Genomic DNA, 17,945 nt, shown 5'->3' on the forward strand with positions numbered 1-17,945 from the left:
TGTGTCTCATAGCCTATGAGCCAAAGAATTTTCTGTCTGATTTCAGAGGCTTGAACAGCTGTCTAGCAAGGTACAGGTAAATTGGGCAATAATTCAAAGCTTGCTTTCTGATCCAAAAGCTTTGGGTGTCAAAACCTTTATGACTTTTGATACAAAACATACCAGGGCACAAAGTAATGAGAGACAGAAGAAGAGAGACTGACAAAGCTCAAGTGCGATAAAATATGTATTGTAACGTTTAAAAAGTTATCATTTTTCAATATAAGGTCATTTGAAAAGCAAGGAGAAAGAATAAACTTTCATTTCTGCAGCCCCTTCACATTCCTAGGATGTCTTGTCGTCAATGAAGTAGTTTAGAGTGTAATTGCTGTTCTTACATTGGCAAATGTAACAGCCAATTCATACAAAGCCAGGCCCATTGTGATTTTAGGTAAAAACAATGACTGCAGATGCTGGAAACCAGATTCTGGATTAGTGGTGCTGGAAGAGCACAGCAATTCAGGCAGCATCCGAGGACAGGCAAAATCGGGCAAAAGCCCTTCATCATTGTGATTTTAACTCGGAAATAGATAATTTTTTTGTTAAGTAAAGATGTTAAGGGATATGGGCCAAAAGACAAGTATATGGCATTAGGCCACAGATCAGCCATGATCTCATTGAATGGCAGAACAGGCTTGAGGTGCTGAATGGCCTACTCCTGCTCCTGTGTTCTTATGTCACACAAATAACAATGAGATAAATGAATTGATAATCGGTTTCTAGGGCAAGGCTGAGGAATAACTTTGGGCCTGGGAAAGACTTTGTGCCCTTCTTCCAAGAGCATCATGGTGTCTCACACATGTGTCAGCCAAAACAATACGCTCAAATATGAGAGACTGGCCATCTAACTGAGAGGTGCAAGTGCCACCAATTGGTCTTGAAAGCTTTACATTTGTCCTATATGAGTAAAGATAGATTGGCAGTGTTTGAAGCTTATTGAACAGAAGGGCATTCAACAACTGAGGCTGACTATGATGTACTCAACATGGACTGAAAGCAGTAATCCGATGTGAATTTTCACCTTTCTCTGTCCTTGGGGCAGGGGTCTACAGAGACGCAAAACTAAAGACTGTCACTTCAATACCAGACTGAGGGAGCAATATATTGTTCAGCGGGCCATCTCTCAGATGAAATGAAATAAAATGCTTGCTTGGATGTTGTGGCAGTATTTTAAAGAGCAGGGGAGTAGGACCCGATGTATTGGTCAATCAACATTGCAAAAACAAAACTCAAATTATTTGACTATTATCACATTGCTGTTTGTTGGAGTTGGTCCAACGCAAATTAGCTGCTCAATTTCCTACATTACAATAGTGACTAGGTTTCAAAATGAACTTTATTGGATTTATTGAAATGTCTGGTGGACATGGAAAGTGCTATATAAGTCTAAGTCTTTCTTTCCATTCCTTTTCCTGTCCAGCTGAGATCAACAAATAGAGATCAAACCCAGAACCAAGCTGAATACGTTCCAAAATAAAGTGTATTCACCAAATGAGAGAAGGATACTCGTTGCAAATGTATCATTTTACTTGCTCCCCGATCTCTGGTACATCAATGTCATCAGTAGCCAATGGGGTGGGCAAGCATGTGTTCCTTGTTCACATCACTCAAAAAGCAATGTCCTGAAAGGAAACAAAGCTTTGGGGAGATATCATTCAACAGCTTACTCCTCCACTGGACAAGCAGTCTCTGCCACATCTTCTCATCACGGGATTTTGCTCAGTGTAGGTCCATACAGAGGTAAAGTGTAGCTTGACAATTGTTTCTGATCCCTTGATGGATTCACTAATTTCACATCCTTGACCTGAAGTGCAAAAACCTGTAATCAGTGCTTCAAATGTCTATTGCCCACAAGATAACAATAATATGAGCAGAATGGAAGCTGGAGAATTCATGATGGTCCAATGTTTCCCAGTGATATTCCCACTGTTACTGAGATGTCACAGAAATCAGTTTGCACCTAATTCAATTCTTTGTGTAGAACTGTTCTTCCAGGAAGAACGGCTTCCTAATGGAATATTATCTTCTGTTTCCCACCATTTGATCTCTAGCTGAGCGAACTTTACAAGATTCTAATTCTAGCCAGGAGCATCCCTGTTTTCCAACACTGATGGTTTATTATCTACCTGGTCTCCAAGCACAGGCATATTAATAACCCTCTTCAATTCTCTATTATTCTTTCCTTCTTTATATTAATTCTTTAAAACTACATCCTTGATCTGAGTTTTTGCTTAAAATCTCTCAGCAAAGCTCAGTGTCAAATTTCATCTGATAACGTTTTCTTGTTATGTTTTATATGTCTCAGAAGTATGCAGAGATAAAGTTAGTTTCTAATTGCACAAAAGATTTGCTGATAAAAGTTTTAAAATATATCTGCAATCTCATCCTCACAATTAAGTTTCTGTTAAGTTCTGTGGTCTATTAACCTTGCCAAGCTTACACCCAGGTTAGGTCAATCAAGCACAGTGAGCATGGATCAGTTCCCAGGCTCACATAATCACTGAATAATTTAATCAATGGACTCAGCAATTTCTTTGGAATGTCTTTGGAAGCTTTACCACATTAAAAGCATTATATTAATGCAAGTTGCTTTAGATTTTATTTATATATATATGAACTGTTGCTATTTGTTCCTTTTCCAATGGCCATGGCGCTATGTTTGTATGTAAGGGCTGTTTATTTTCCAATGAGTGTCCTAATTAAACATTTCCAGCAGCAAGCTTTTTTAAAAAGGCTATTATTATACATTTTCTCTGGATTTTAAAACACAGCATTTCATTCACTTGTCTAAAACACACCCACATTCATAAGGGAATGAGGTAGAGATGAAGATGAAGATTCGAGTGTAGCTTGTACTTAGCTGAGTCATTTTCTTAGATGAAGGTAATGCTTAAAGTTGAATTGAAGATCTGATACAGTGAATAATTCTCAGTAAACTATGAGGATTCTTGTAGCCAAATATTGAGGAGAACTTGGAATGGGTTTATGAATATCATTCACTCTGTTAGGATTATGTACTTTCAAGGATTATTACCTTGGTTTCTTTGATAACTTGCAGCTGGATTGATTGTTCAGTGGAACTCTCTGTCTGCAAATAACATCTTTTTGATTTTAAAGCACACTGCAAACATGGCCATCTTATCAAGTGACCTTTAACAAGTTCAAAGAACTTTTCCAATACTCTTTTGGAATAGTTTCAGAAAAGAATATTAATTATCACCAGTCATTTGTTCCCTTTTGAGACAGAGGACTGGTTTAAATCCACATAAAAAGTCCAATGACCTTTGGGCAGCGACCTTTTGAAGACTTTGGTGTTCAATTATAAAGCAGAAAAATCTGTTTGAAGTTCATAATACACTGGGAGTGGGCAGTCTTCAGGCACAGTGAGTAATATCCTTACCTCTGAACCAGGAGCTCTGGGTTCAAGTCACATTCCAGGACTTCATAGTTAAGGATGTAGATCAGATTGGTGTCAACAGCGCAGGTTTTGATCCCTGTAATGGCTGGAATGGGTTCAGGACCTGCCTTCTGCCCTCAGGCAGAAATACGAACAAAAATATATTGCAGCATGGTATTAGCCTCCTAATGTTCTGTCTCTAATGAGTCCTTTGGTCTGGTAAGACTGTGGTGACAAAATACCAATACCACAATTCAGCTTTTCTCCCTTTAAGTCTTCAAAATTATACTTTTTCAGCCAAAAAAGAATTATGTTCTAATTTTCTAATTCCTCTACCTGTAAATTTTATTCTCAATATTCTTGCAGGATCGCTTGACTGACTGTGCCTGACATTGTGTGGGACTTGGGCACATCAAGCTGAAATTCTATACGAAAGCACGCTGGGTTAATGATTGTACATCCACTGTTGCTTCATGTACAGATTGGCACTGCAGAAAAAAAACAGACTCGAAAGGACCTTAATGCCAGATCATTTTTCTTGTTTTGCAGCTGCTGATTAAAGGAGGCGCTGGTAATGAGGTCCCCTGTAGAGGTTTCCTCTGACATGTGTATCAGCAACAGCAAAAGGAGACATCTGGGTGGAGATGCAAAGGATGGGGGTGTGGAACCAACAAAAAAATATTAAAGCAAAAACACTGCAGCTGCTGGAGTTTTGAAATGACACAAAGTGTTGAAGAGACTCAACGTGCCCAGCAGCATCTGTGGGAGAGGAACAGAGTTAACATTTCAAATCACAATTTGACCCTTCTTCCAAAATAGTCATATTGGATTCACAGAATAAAATATACTTTGTGTTGTAATAAAGTGTAAAAGGTAAAGTGACCAGACCACAGGGCTGCTCTCTCGTTGGAGAGAGAGAGAGAGAGAGAGAACTGGTGGTGGTTTAACCTGAGGGTCTCCCCACATCTCAGGCAAAGGGGAGAGTCCTTCATGGTAACCCCAGCTGGTGTGGGAGTTGAACCCACACTGTTGGCATCACATGATAGTTCAAACTAACCAACTGAACTAACAGACCCCTTAATAAAGTGTAATCTTCTTATAAGCAACATCACAGTATCAAATATTGATTTGCACGTTCTTACAGCTGGGTGTGGAAAGGTGAATTAGCTTCATTCCTTTTATCCCTACCCCCTCAGTTGGCTGCAGCAAATGTTTCCCTTTCATTTTAGCATGCCCCGTATTACACTTCAATTAAAACATTGTTCCAGTCAAGACTAAGCAGTCAATGACAGGATTTGAAAGAAAGAAGAATTTCATTATCTGTTAATCTTGAGAAAAACTATAAATTGGAATGACAAGTGTGGGTACAAACACAAGTATAAAGTTTAAAGAGGACATAATGTCGAGTACAATAAGTAGATTGTGAATATGCGGTACAGAAAGGTCTTAGAGTCCTTGAGATGAACCTGAGACCATGACTAAGCAGTTCAATGTCCTGTGTTCTCAGCAACAGTGACATTTACAGAATGCTTGAGTGGAAATTTGTAGGGGTTCGGATGGCTTCACTCTCCTACCCTGGCTGGTAAGTTGCCAGTCAGATGCAAGTTCTCTTATTGAAAGAGGACAGACAGTTTGAATGAAGACTAAGGTGTGTTAGCCATTGCTGTTGGTGTGCCCATCACCAGTGAAACCATACCTACAGCCCAATCCCAAACCCCATGGAAAGAGTTTTCCCTTCACAGTGAGGAACCAACCTACTTGGTCTCCCTTAACCTATCATTGAAATTTGCTTCCAAGGCAGCCTCAATGTTGAAGCCACAAGCTTGAGCAGGACACACCCTCTCCTAGTGCAACTGCCTTTCTAAAGACCCCTTCCCAGTTGCTGGGCAAACATCATTTGGCCTGATGTCCTTTATTGGACGCTGAGCACAGAGGAGTCCCACTCAGAGGTAGACTCTAGGAAAAACCTCACCCAGTCTGGCTCCCAGCAAGTGCAGGCTCAGAAACCCCATTTGGTCCCCCCCACCGAGATCCTGAAACCCATGGGTAAACCTTGATTTTAATAATGATCAGGCACAAAAGTTCATCCAAATTGAAGTTTGTTCCATGATAGTTAACCAATTTTACTACTACTCACACTGAGCCAAATTACTAATACAATTCATAGCAAAGCCTTCTACGCAAGCTTCTATAAAAGCTTCAGTAACAAATTATATTTATGTAAAGTCACCATGAAAAATATTCCAAAACAGTGAACAGAATAATTTGGATACTGAGGCATAGAGCAAGATGTTCAAATGGGCACCCACAAGCCTGCTTAATAAAGGGGTACAATTAAGATCATGAAAAACATGTTTCACAAAACCATAAGACACCAGATTAGAAGAAGGCAATTCAGCTCACTCTGCCAATCAATGAGATTGTGGCTGGTCTGATAATCTTCAACTCCACTTTCCTGCCTTTTCCCCACAACTTTTGACTCCCTTACTGGTTAAGGATGACTATCTCAGCCTTGAATGTACTTAAAAACCCGGCCTCGACAGCAGGGACCTTGCAGAAGCTCTGGAGCCATGTTTGGGACTTGGCTGATGAAGATGAACTCTATTTCAGTGCTTTCTTTTATTCTTCTTTTACCACAAAATAGTGCCATATTGTGGTGGTGGAACACTTTATTCACTGTATCTCTCCACATATATGTGACAATAAATAAATAGAATAATAATTAGATAGATAGATAGATAGATAGATAGATAGATAGATAGATAGATAGATAGATAGATAGATAGATAGATAGATAGATAGATAGATAGATAGTGTCATAGAAATGTTCAGCATGGAAACAGACACTTTGGTCCAACTCGTCCATGCCGACCAGATATCCCAAACCAATCTGGTCCCAACTGCCAGCACCTGGCCCATATCCGTCCAAACCCTTCCTATTCAAATACCCATCCAGATGCCTTGTAAGTGTTGCAATTGTACCAGCCTCCACCACTTCCTCTGGCAGCTCATTCCATACCCGTACCATCCTCTGTGTGAAAAGGTTGCCCCATAGTTTTCTTTTATACCTTTCCCCTCTCACCCTAAACCTATGCCCTCTGGTTCTGGAATCGCCGACCCCAGGGAAAAGACTTTGCCTTTTTACCCTATCCATGCCCCTCATAATTTTGTAAACCTCTATAAGGTCACCCCTCAGCCTCTGAGACTCCAGGGAAAACAGCCCCAGCCTGTTCAGCCTCTCCCCATAGCTCAAATCCTCCAACCCTGGCAACATCCTTGTAAATCTTTTCTGAATCCTTTCAAGTTTGGATAGATAGATTACTTGATTGATTTCAGGCAAAAGACATTCCTGATAAATGGCTTTTGCCTGAAATGTCGAGTCTCCTGCTCCTTGGATGTTGCCTGACCTGCTGTGCTTTTCCAGCACCACGCTCTCGACTCTAATCTCCAGCACCTGCAGTCCTCACTTTCACCTAGATAGATAGATACATACATATATACATATAAATATAGTATCCTATTTACCTCTGTCTTAACTGGGTAACCATGTACCCTGGGATTAAGCCCTCTGGTCCTACACTCTGCCACAACCTCTCTGCATCTACCCTGTCAAGCTCCTAAGAATCCTATATGTTAAAATAGTGTCTCCTCTCATTCTTTTAAATTCCAATGAGTGCAGACCCACCTCTCTACATAAAAAAATAATCCCTTCTATGCCTGGAGTGAGCTGGTGTACCTTCATTGGCCTGCCTCCAATACCATTATCTCTTTCTGAATCCTGAAGTCAGCTGAATTCTTTTTTATCCTGGGTCACTGTCTTCTATGACTATGGCATCTTCCTGCAATATTCTGCTAATACTTAGTGTTTGTCTGCCCAGGAAAATGGAAGCTATTTGGTCTGATTACCTTGTACTTAACATGTCGGAACACTTACGCCTCAAGAGCAAAATTTTGGAAAGAATCATAAAATACATAAAACTGCTTTGTGAGTTAACACAAATGTCACAGCTTCACTCAGTTTTCATATAAATGGTATATAAGTTCAGGTGCTGAGACTGAGTTAAAACCATACAGAGTGAGTGAGGTTTTCTCTGTGTCCACTCTATAGTAATGTTTAGCATGGTATTACAAAACTGGTTATATAATGGGCTTAATTCAATTTCTTTCCCACGTCTGGATTTTGATTTGACCAAAAATGTTGTCGAGCTGAGATCCTTCACTACAAAGCAACACCTCCTTGTGAAAATAAATGTGATCTAAGGCAGTGTGAATAGATTTTATCGTAAGTATTGTGCGAGTGGCAGTTCTGGTCAGTAAACTAAAGAGCAGTCACAACATCACGCCTTTTTAACAGAGGAGGTTCCTTGAATTTGAATCATGGGCCACTATTGAATCTATAACAAAGAAAACTCAAACCAAGGCTACCACAGTTGTTCAAAAATGATGTACAAGAATTGAATAATGCTGACAAAAGGATTTCTCTGTGCGCATCATTTCTATTAAAAAATAAATTATCCATTGTCTTCACCCTATTCACTAAATCGAAACTTCATTTACATTTTTTGCATAACTATACCAATATAAAAAAGCAGGACATTTTACTTGCCCAATTTACACTCCTCCTCAAGAGAAGCATATAATGGGTTGGATTTGCAAACAGTAGCAGTTATAATTTAACAGGACCTTGGACATATTGTGTAGTTGGAAAGGCTTGTATTCAATGCAGCATGCTTCAGTTGAATCAGATGAGTTTTTATTCAGCAACATCTTTCATATACCAGAGCACAGAGTTTGTAAACTTTAAACAATACCCACAAAACATTGCTCGGTCAAAATAAGTTGGATTTCTTCTTGTAGAAAAGCTAACAATACCTAAAGCAAAGATGACATATGGAATTGGTAAAACAACTGGTTTTGGAAAGGCCGTCACTCATAGTTGACCCTCCCTTTAAGATTCATCTCTGAACATAAGAAACAGGAGCTGGAGTAGGCCATCTGGCCCCTCGAGTCTGCTCCGCCATTCCGTAAGATCATGGCTGATCTTTTCATGGACCCAGCTCCACTTACCTGCCCACTCACCATAACCCTTATTTCCTTTACTGGTCAAAAATCTTTGCCTTAAAAGCATTCAATGAGGTAGCCTGAACTGTTTCCCTGGGCAGGGAATTCTACACATTCACAACCCTTTGGGTGAAGAAATTCCGCCTCAACACAGTCCTAAACCTGCTCCCCCTTATTTTGAGGCTATGCCCCCTAGTTTCACCCATGAGTGGAAACAGCCTCCCTTCTTCTGCCTTATCTATTCCCTTCATAATTTTATATGTTTCTATTAGATCTCCCCTCATTTTTTAAAATTCCAACGAGTATTGTCCCAGTCTACTCAATCTCTCCTCATAAACCACCCCCTCTCAATCCCGGAATCAGCCTGGTAACCCTCCTCTGCACCCACTCCAGTGCCAGTACATCCTTTCTCAACTTTACACAGTAGTCCAAGTGTAGCCTCACTAGCAGCCTATATGGCTGCAGCATGACCTTTCTGTCTTTAAACCCTTGCAGTGAAGGATAATATTCCATTTGCCTTCTTAATTACCTGCTAGAAAGATCTTGTGGCAGGATAAGGCTTTTACAACAAACTCAGGCGAAATATTCAGTTGCTGAAAACGCAATACAAGGGAGCACTGCACTGACACAGGTGTTGTATTGTGTAGTGTAAGGAGTTAAAAACTAATGTACTAATTGTTACAGTGTATCATCAGTGATGCCAGATCACATGCTATTGGAACCCAAGGGTAAAAGTGAAGGCTGCAGATGTGGAGATCAGAGTCAAAAAGTGTGGTGCTGGAAAAGCACAGCTGGTCAGACAGCATCCAAGGAGCAGGAGAGTTGATGTTTCGAGCATAAGCTGTTCATCAGGAATGTTCCTGATGAAGAGCTTACACTTGAAACGTCGACTCTCCTGCTCCTTGGATGTTGTCTGACCTACTGTGCTTTTCCAGTGCCACACTTATTGAACTCGAGGGTGAAGTCCTGCTCAAGTCTGCCACTCTTGAATAGTGTAAGTAGCCATCAAGTCCAGCTGTTGTTTCCAGCTCTCCTCCATCACAAACACACCGAGCCCAGTCGTAACATTGACCATCTTTCAGAAAAGATGCTAAACCATGTTGCTGTTCATATTTTTATTATTTTTACATCGGAATTGGGTGTCTCTGGATAGTATGGTGCACTCATTGTCCATCCCTATTTACCCAGAAGGCAATTAAATGTTAACCACATTCCTGTGGGTCTGGAGTCATGCGTAGGCCAGACCATGTAAGGGTGACAGGTTTCCTTCCCTAAAGGATGTTAGTAAACTAAGTGGGGTTTCTTTTTTGAGAATCATGAAGGTTACATAGTTGACATTAGGCTAGTTTTCAAAACAAAGTTATTTTTCCAGGTTTTTCTTTATTGAATTCAAACATTAACCAATATCCACAACATTGGACTGGGGATTATAATATTAAGAATGTTAGACTTGGAAGTAGGTGAGCACTTTGGTCATAGTGATCACAATTCTGTTATGTTTACTTTAGTGATAGAAAGGGATAGGTGTATACCACTGGGCAAGAGCTACAGCTGGGGGAAAGGCAATTACGATGCGATTAGGCAAGATTTAGGAAGCGTAGGATGGGGAAGGAAACTGTAGGGGATGGGCACATTAGAAATGTGGAGCTTATTCAAGGAAAAGCTTCTGTGTGTCCTAGATAAGTATGTACCTGTCAGGCAGGGAGGAAGCTGTAGAGCGCAGGAGCCGTGGTTTACGAAGGAAGTGGAATCTTTGGTCAAGAGGAAGAAGAAAGGTTATGTTAGGATGAGATGTGAAGGCTCAGTTAGGGCGCTTGAGGGTTACAAGGTAGCTAGGAAAGACCTAAAGAGAGAGCTCAGAAGAGCCAGGAGGAGACATTAGATTAGATTAGATTAGATTAGATTAGATTAGATTAGATTAGATTAGATTAGATTAGATTACTTACAGTGTGGAAACAGGCCCTTCAGCCCAACAAGTCCACACCGACCCGCCGAAGCGCAACCCACCCAGACCCATTCCCCTACATTTACCCCTGCACCTAACACTACGGGCAATTTAGCATGGCCAATTCACCTGACCTGCACATTTTTGGACTGTGGGAGGAAACCGGAGCACCCGGAGGAAACCCACGCAGACATGAGAAGTTGTTGGCAGATAGGATCAGGGTAAACCCTAAGGCTTTCTATAGGTATTTAAGGAATAAAAGAATGACGAGAGTAAGATTAGGGCCAATCAAGGATAGTAGTGGGAAGTTGTGTGTGGAGTCAGAGGAGATAGGGGAAGCACTAAATGAATATTTTTCAACAGTATTCACTCTAGAAAATGACAATGTAGTTGAGGAGAATACTGAGGTACAGGCTACTAAAGTGGGTGGGATTGAGGTTCACAAGGAGGAGGTATTAGAAATCCTGCAGAGTGTGAAAATAGATAAGTCCCCTGGGCCAGATGGGATTTATCCTAGGATCCTCTGGGAAGCCAGGGAGGAGATTGCTGAGCCTTTGACATTGATCTTTAAATCGTCATTGTCTACAGGAATAGTGCCAGAAGACTGGAGGATAGCAAATGTGGTTCCCCTGTTCAAGAAGGGGAGTAGAGACAACCCTGAGAATTATAGACCAGTGAGCCTTACTTCAGTTGTTGGTAAAGTGTTGGAAAAGGTTATAAGAGATAGGATTTATAATCATCTACAAAAGAATAATTTGATTAGGGATAGTCAGCATAGTTTTGTGAAGGGTAGGTCGTGCCTCACAAACCTTATTGAGTTCTTTGAGAAGGTGACCAAACAGGTGGATGAAAATAAACCGGTTGATGTGGTGTATATGGATTTCAGCAAGGCGTTCGATAAGTTTCCCACAGTAGGATATTGTACAAAATGCGGAAGAATGGGATTGTGGGAGATATAGCAGTTTGGATCAGTAATTGGCTTGCTGAAAGAAGACAGAGGGTGGTGATTGATGGGAAATGTTCATCCTGGAGTCCAGTTACTAGTGGTGTACCGCAAGGGTCGGTGTTGGGTCCACTGCTGTTCGTCATTTTTATAAACGACCTGGATGAGGGCGTGGAAGGGTGGGTTAGTAAATTTGCAGACGACACTAAGGTCGGTGGAGTTGTGGATAGTGATGAAGGATTAGATTAGATTACTTACAGTGTGGAAACAGGCCCTTCGGCCCAACAAGTCCACACCGACCCACCGAAGTGCAACCCACCCAGACCCATTCCCCTACATTTACCCCTTACCTAACACTACGGGCAATTTAGCATGGCCAATTCACCTGACCTGCACATTTTTGGACTGTGGGAGGAAACCGGAGCACCCAGAGGAAACCCACGCAGACACGGGGAGAATGTGCAAACTCCACACAGTCAGTCGCCCGAGGCAGGAATTGAACCCGGGTCTCTGGCGCTGTGAGGCAGCAGTGCTAACCACTGTGCCACCGTAGGTTACATAGAGACATAGATAAGCTGCAGAGCTGGGTTGAGAGAGGCAAATGGAGTTTAATGCAGACAAGTGTGAGGTGATTCACTTTGGTCGGAGTAACCGAAATGCAAAGTACTGGGCTAATGGTAAGATTCTTGGTAGTGTAGATGAGCAGAGAGATCTCGGTGTCCAGGTACCCAGATCTTTGAAAGTTGCCACCCAGGTTGACAGGGTTGTTAAGAAGGCTACAGTGTTTTAGCTTTTATTAATAGAGGGAGTGAGTTCCGGAACCATGAGATTATGCTGCAGCTGTACAAAATCTGGTGTGGCCGCACTTGGAGTATTGTGTACAGTTCTGGTCGTCGCATTATAAGAAGGATGTGAAAGTTTTGGACAGGATGCAGAGGAGATTTATTAGGATGTTGCCTGGTATGGAGGGAAGGTCTTACGAAGAAAGGCTGAGGGACTTGAGGCTGTTTTCGTTAGAGAGAAGAAGGTTGAGAGGTGACTTAATAGAGACATGTAAGATAATCAGAGGTTAAATAGGGTGGACAGGGAGAGCCTTTTTCCAAGTATGGTGACAACAAGCATGAGGGGGCATAGCTTTAAATTGAGGGGTGATAGATATAGGATGGATGTCAGAGGTAGCTTCTTTACTCAGAGAGTAGTAAGGGTATGGAATGCTTTGCCTGCATCGGTAGTGGATTCGCTAACTTTAAGTACATTTAAGTCGTCATTGGACAAGCATACGGATGTACATGGAATAGTGTAGGTTAGATGGGATTCAGATTGGTATGACAGGTCGGCGCAACATCGAGGGCCGAAGGGCCTGTACTGCGCTGTAATGTTCTGTGATCTATGTTCTATTACTACTAGGTCTTTCACCAGGATGTGAAGGCAAACCTCATGGCACTGGTATCAGAATAATACTGATTGCTTAAGTGACATCAGCATAAACAGATTATCCAGTCACTATCTTCCTGCTCCTTGTGAAGCTTTGCTGCCCTGTGTTTCCTTCACTGAAACAGTGATGAAAGGAAAAAAGAAAACAGAATGCATTGGGGCTTCCTGAGACTGTGAGAGATGTCCTAAAAATGTAGAAGAATCATATCAGCTTCAAAACATGAATTCTGTTTCTCTTTTCACAGGTACTGCCAGACCTGTTGAGTTTCTTCAGTAATCTTTGTTTTTATTTCAGATGATCAGGATGCACAGTGTTTCATTCAAATGTAAATTCTGTGTTATATTTTCTCTTAATTAAAAATGGCCCTGAATTTCGCAGACATCATGAAAGTGCACAGCCTTCCCAAAACAAGCCCGAAATGTCGATTCTCCTTCTCCTTTGATGCTGCCTGACCTGCTGCGCTTTTCCAGCAACACATTTTTAAGCTCTGATCTCCAGCATCTGCAGTCCTCACTTTCTCCTACTATTCTGTAGCGCCAATCAGAAGTCAGAATGTGATAAGTCCACTAATGGATTAGTCTCCTGTTTTCACAGCTTGCAATGTGGTCTCCTTAACAGATTGGGTGACCGCTATCTGCAACACTTTCATCCTGTCATGGAATCATCGAGATGTACAACATGGAAACAGACCCTTCAGTCCAACTTATCCATGCCCACCAGAGTCATAGAGTCATACAGCTTGGAAACAAGTCCCTTTGGTCCAATCAGTCCATACTGAGCATCATCCCAAACTAATCTAGTCCCACCTGCCTGCTCCTGGCTCATATCCCTCCAAACCTTTCCTGATCATGTATCCATCCAAATGTTTTTTTAAACATTGTAATTGTACCTGCATCCATCACTTCCTCAGGAAGTTCATTCCACATGAATGACTTTTTGTGTAAAAATTTGCCTCATGTCTTTTTTAAATCTCTCTCCTCTCACCTCAGAAATGTGCCCCTTAGTTTTGAAATTCTTAGGGAAAAGACAACTACCATCAACTCTATCTATACCTCTCATCATTTTATATAACCTCTATCATGTCACCTCATTCCCTCCTACACTCCAGTAGATATCCTAAATTACCCTCTAAACTCTTCCTATTCATGATTAGATTAGATTACTTACAGTGTGGAAACAGGTCCTTCGGCCCAACAAGTCCACACCGACCCTTCAAAGAGCAACCCACCCAGACCCATTCCCCTACATCTAACACTACAGGCAATTTAACTTGGTCAATTCACCTAACCTGCACAATTTTGGACTGTGGGAGGAAACCAGAGCACCCGGAGGAAACCCACACAGACACGGGGAGAATGTGCAAACTCCACACAGATAGTCACCTGAGGCGGGAATTGATCCTGGGTTTCTGGCGCTGTGAGGCAGCAGTGCTAACCACTGCACCACTGTGCTGCCCACAGTTATATACCAATCCAGATGCCTTTTAAATGTTGCAATTGTACCAGCCTTCACCCTTTCCTCTGGCAGCTCATTCCATACATGCATCATCCTCTGCTTGAAAAAGTTGCCACTTAGGTCCCTTTTAAATCTATCCCCTCTCAGTTTAAACCTATGTCCATAAGCATAATTTTGACATTCCAGTTGTGAATTACTTCAATTTTTCAAACTGATATCTCTGTCCTTGACCTGCTGTACTCTCCCAGTGAGGCTTAAAGTATCCTTTAGAAACAGCATCTCATCTTTTAATGAGTTACTCTACAGTCTTCTGATCAAATTCAACACTGAGTTCAGCAAGTTTTGGTTTGTAAACTGTGTACCTTGTTTCCTCTTCTCTCCTTGTTTCAAATTTTTTTAAAAAAACAAAAACTTCAGTCAAAGTTGCCTCTGTTTTAGGAATGTCTTTTGGGTGGAATGATTCCCTCTTTGGAGGTGATGAGAAAGGGTAATAATTGGGTGAGTTTGCCTTGGTAAAGTACTCAGCCCCTTTTCACCACCTCACCCCTTAAGTTCTGGGTGAGAAGATCCATTTGGGATCAACAATTCTGTCATTTATTGAGCACCTAAGTACCTCATTTTCCCACTTCTCTGCATATTTGCCTTTCCCAGCATGGGGACAGTTTTACACAAGATGGGGAGGAGAAACACAGCAAGAACAATCTTGGCAAGAGACCAAGTGGGGTGGTACAGACAGGTGCTCCTGTTGCCATAGACCTGACTTCAGGATGGCATGTGCCCCCACCCCACCTCCCTGGGTCCAAGGTCCAGGATGTGGCTGAATGGCTAAAGGGCATTTTCAATTGTCAAAGAAACTCACGTTTCTCACTAATGTCCTTTTGGGAAGGAAATCTGCCACCCTTACCCGGTCTGACCTACATACAAACTCAGCTCCAGACCCGTGTGGCTGATTCTTTACTGCCCTCAGAAATGACCCAGCAAGTCACTCAGTTCAAGGGCAATTAGGCATGGGTTACAAATGTTGACCAAATTGCCAGCGGTACCCATATCCCTGAGAAGAATACATTTCAAAAGTGGTTTCCCTGAGATGGATGGCCTTCCTCTTGAACTGAAGCAGATTTGATACAACTTTGACAAGGAAATCTTCTGTCCTTACTTGGTTCTGGCATGTGACTCCAGAATTCACAGCAATGACAATGTCGGTAACTGTCCAATAGGCAATAAATGCTGGCCTAGCCAATGAAGCCCCTATCCTGCAATCGAATTAATAAAAAACAAAGGAATTGACAGGTAGAGCAGCTGAATGTGTAACTGAGGAGTTGGTGCAGGGGAGCTCTGTAGATCCCTGGATCACTGAAAATAGGTTAACTAATAAAAGATGACTCCATCAGACCTTATGCCATAAGAAACCTCATTGTCATTCTGTGGGGCTAATGCTTGTAATGATAATAAGAGAAATCTTGGTTTGTTCTGAAGCAGTTTAGTCCTTTTGATTATCTTAAAAATTCTTACTGTTTAGGCAGTACTGTGATATGCTTCCGCAGAAGAGCCGCGATTGTCTGCAGAAACTTCTGGAAGAAGCCGGTTGCCCTTGTTTCAGGAACAAAGTACTGAAATATCAAAGGCATTGCTGCAATGGAGACTGTGTTTGCACAGGATCAAAAGGTGCTGTGACATCAAGGCTTCCAACAGGAACATGGGGTGGGACAGCAGATGGTTGAAGTTTCTGTCTCCTGTTACTGTAGACCCTGCCATGGAGTGACTCACATAAAGGGTCTGAACGTGATCTGGTATGCAGGCCAGCTGAGGAATCCCCACTGAGATCAATAGTTTGCTTTGGCAGAAGCAGCTCCTGGCCACAGGGTGTCCACTGAAGATGATGACTGGGCAGGGAGTAACAGCATTCAGCAGCTGCTGAGGGAAATGGAATGGTGTTATCACAAGGTACAGGCACGCTTTGTCAACACATGCACAAAAGCAGCTTTGGCTACTGGAATTGCTGAGAACTGCGTAACATTTTGCATGAAGTTGACAAGTAGACGGGTAAAAGGGATGATGGTGTTGCAATATTGATCAAGGAATCAGTGGGAGTGATGAAGTGAGGCCTCAATTCAGACCATGTGGGTAGAATTTAAAAACAAAAAGGGTGCATTCACATTGTTTGGAGTGTATTATAGAATTTCAAAGAGTCAGGGAAAGATAAAAGGACACATATACATGAAGAACTAGGTTGATACTGGGAATGCAATTGGGACTTGTCAGAGATGTATTGATGTGCAGGTTTATTTCGGGAATTCACAAAAGTGTTTCTAATCCTCAGTGAGGAGTGGTGTCATTGGTAAAGGCCGGTTTTTATCACCCATCCCCAATGATAAAGTTTGAGGGCAAGGGTGGCAATCTGCCTTCTTGGATACATCTAGACGGTTTATTAGCCCACGTCAGGGGTCAGTTAAAATTGAACAACATTGTGGTGGGTGTGGGGTCAAAGGAAGGCTAGACCAGGTAAGGGTGGTAGACTTCCTTCCCTAAAAGATATATTGAAGCAGCAGGATTGTAACAACAATGTGCTAATTTCTTGAACATTACTATTGAGGTTAGATTTTTTTAATGCTAGATTTATTTAAGGAACTGAATTTAATTTAGAAACTGCACTGTAAGATTGTGATCCATATCTTTTTCTGGATTAGTTACTAGATCAGTAATATAACACCTTGATTATTATATCTACAACAAGTGCGGAGACCAACTGTATTGTGTACAGCGCCAGTAAAATATTTTATAATGAGGGGCTCAGTGGATCTTTTATTGAAATAAAAATCTCGTTCCAAGGCTGAGTCCTCAGAGAGTGTTCTTAAAATAAACAAAATCAATCGCTTCTCTCGTCATCTTATATCCATCATGATTTCTATTTTTGCCTTTGCAATGCTGTCATTGCTTTTGTTATGCTACAGTCATTTTGCACCTAGTCTGTGCTGGCTGAAAGCACTGTCAGGCAGGTTTCTCTGTTTTCTCCCTTACCCGCCCCCCCGATTTCTGAAGGGACTCTCAGATCCACTTCACAATTCACCCAATGACAACCCTCTTCTCATCCTCCCGACATAAGAACATAAAAGAAAGGAGCAGGAGTAGGCCATCTGGCCCACCGAGTCAGCTTGGCCATTCAATATGGAATGAATGAGCTGTCAGAGGAAGTGGTGGAGGCAGGTACAATTGCAACACTTACAAGGCATCTGGATGGTGAATGGGGATATGAATAGGAAGGGTTTGGAGTGATATAGGCCGGGTGCTGGCAGGTGGGACTAGATTGGGTTGGGATATCTGGTCAGCATGGACAAGTTGGACCGAAGGGTCTGTTTCCGTGCTGTACATCTCTATGACCCTATGACTCTAATACGATCACGGCTGATCTCAATATGATCTGACATATTCTCACATAAGGTAGGAGTAGCAAGAGATGACGATGGCCTAGTGGATATTATGAATTAATCCAGATAGCCTGTTAATAGCCTATTAATCCAAAGGCTACTGAGTAAGATAAAGTGTAGAGGCAAGGTACTAGCATGTTTGGCAGAAAGCAGAGAATGGAGATAAAAGGGTCCTTCTCAGGATGGTAGCTGGTGACTAATGGTGTTCTGCAAGGGTCAGTGTTGGGAATCACAGCATGTCATTT

The sequence above is a fragment of the Chiloscyllium plagiosum genome, unplaced genomic scaffold (assembly GCF_037043375.1).
Source record: "Chiloscyllium plagiosum isolate Xiang-an unplaced genomic scaffold, Cpla_swu_hap1 HiC_scaffold_14, whole genome shotgun sequence".
In the NCBI taxonomy this organism is placed as follows: Eukaryota; Metazoa; Chordata; class Chondrichthyes; order Orectolobiformes; family Hemiscylliidae; genus Chiloscyllium; species Chiloscyllium plagiosum.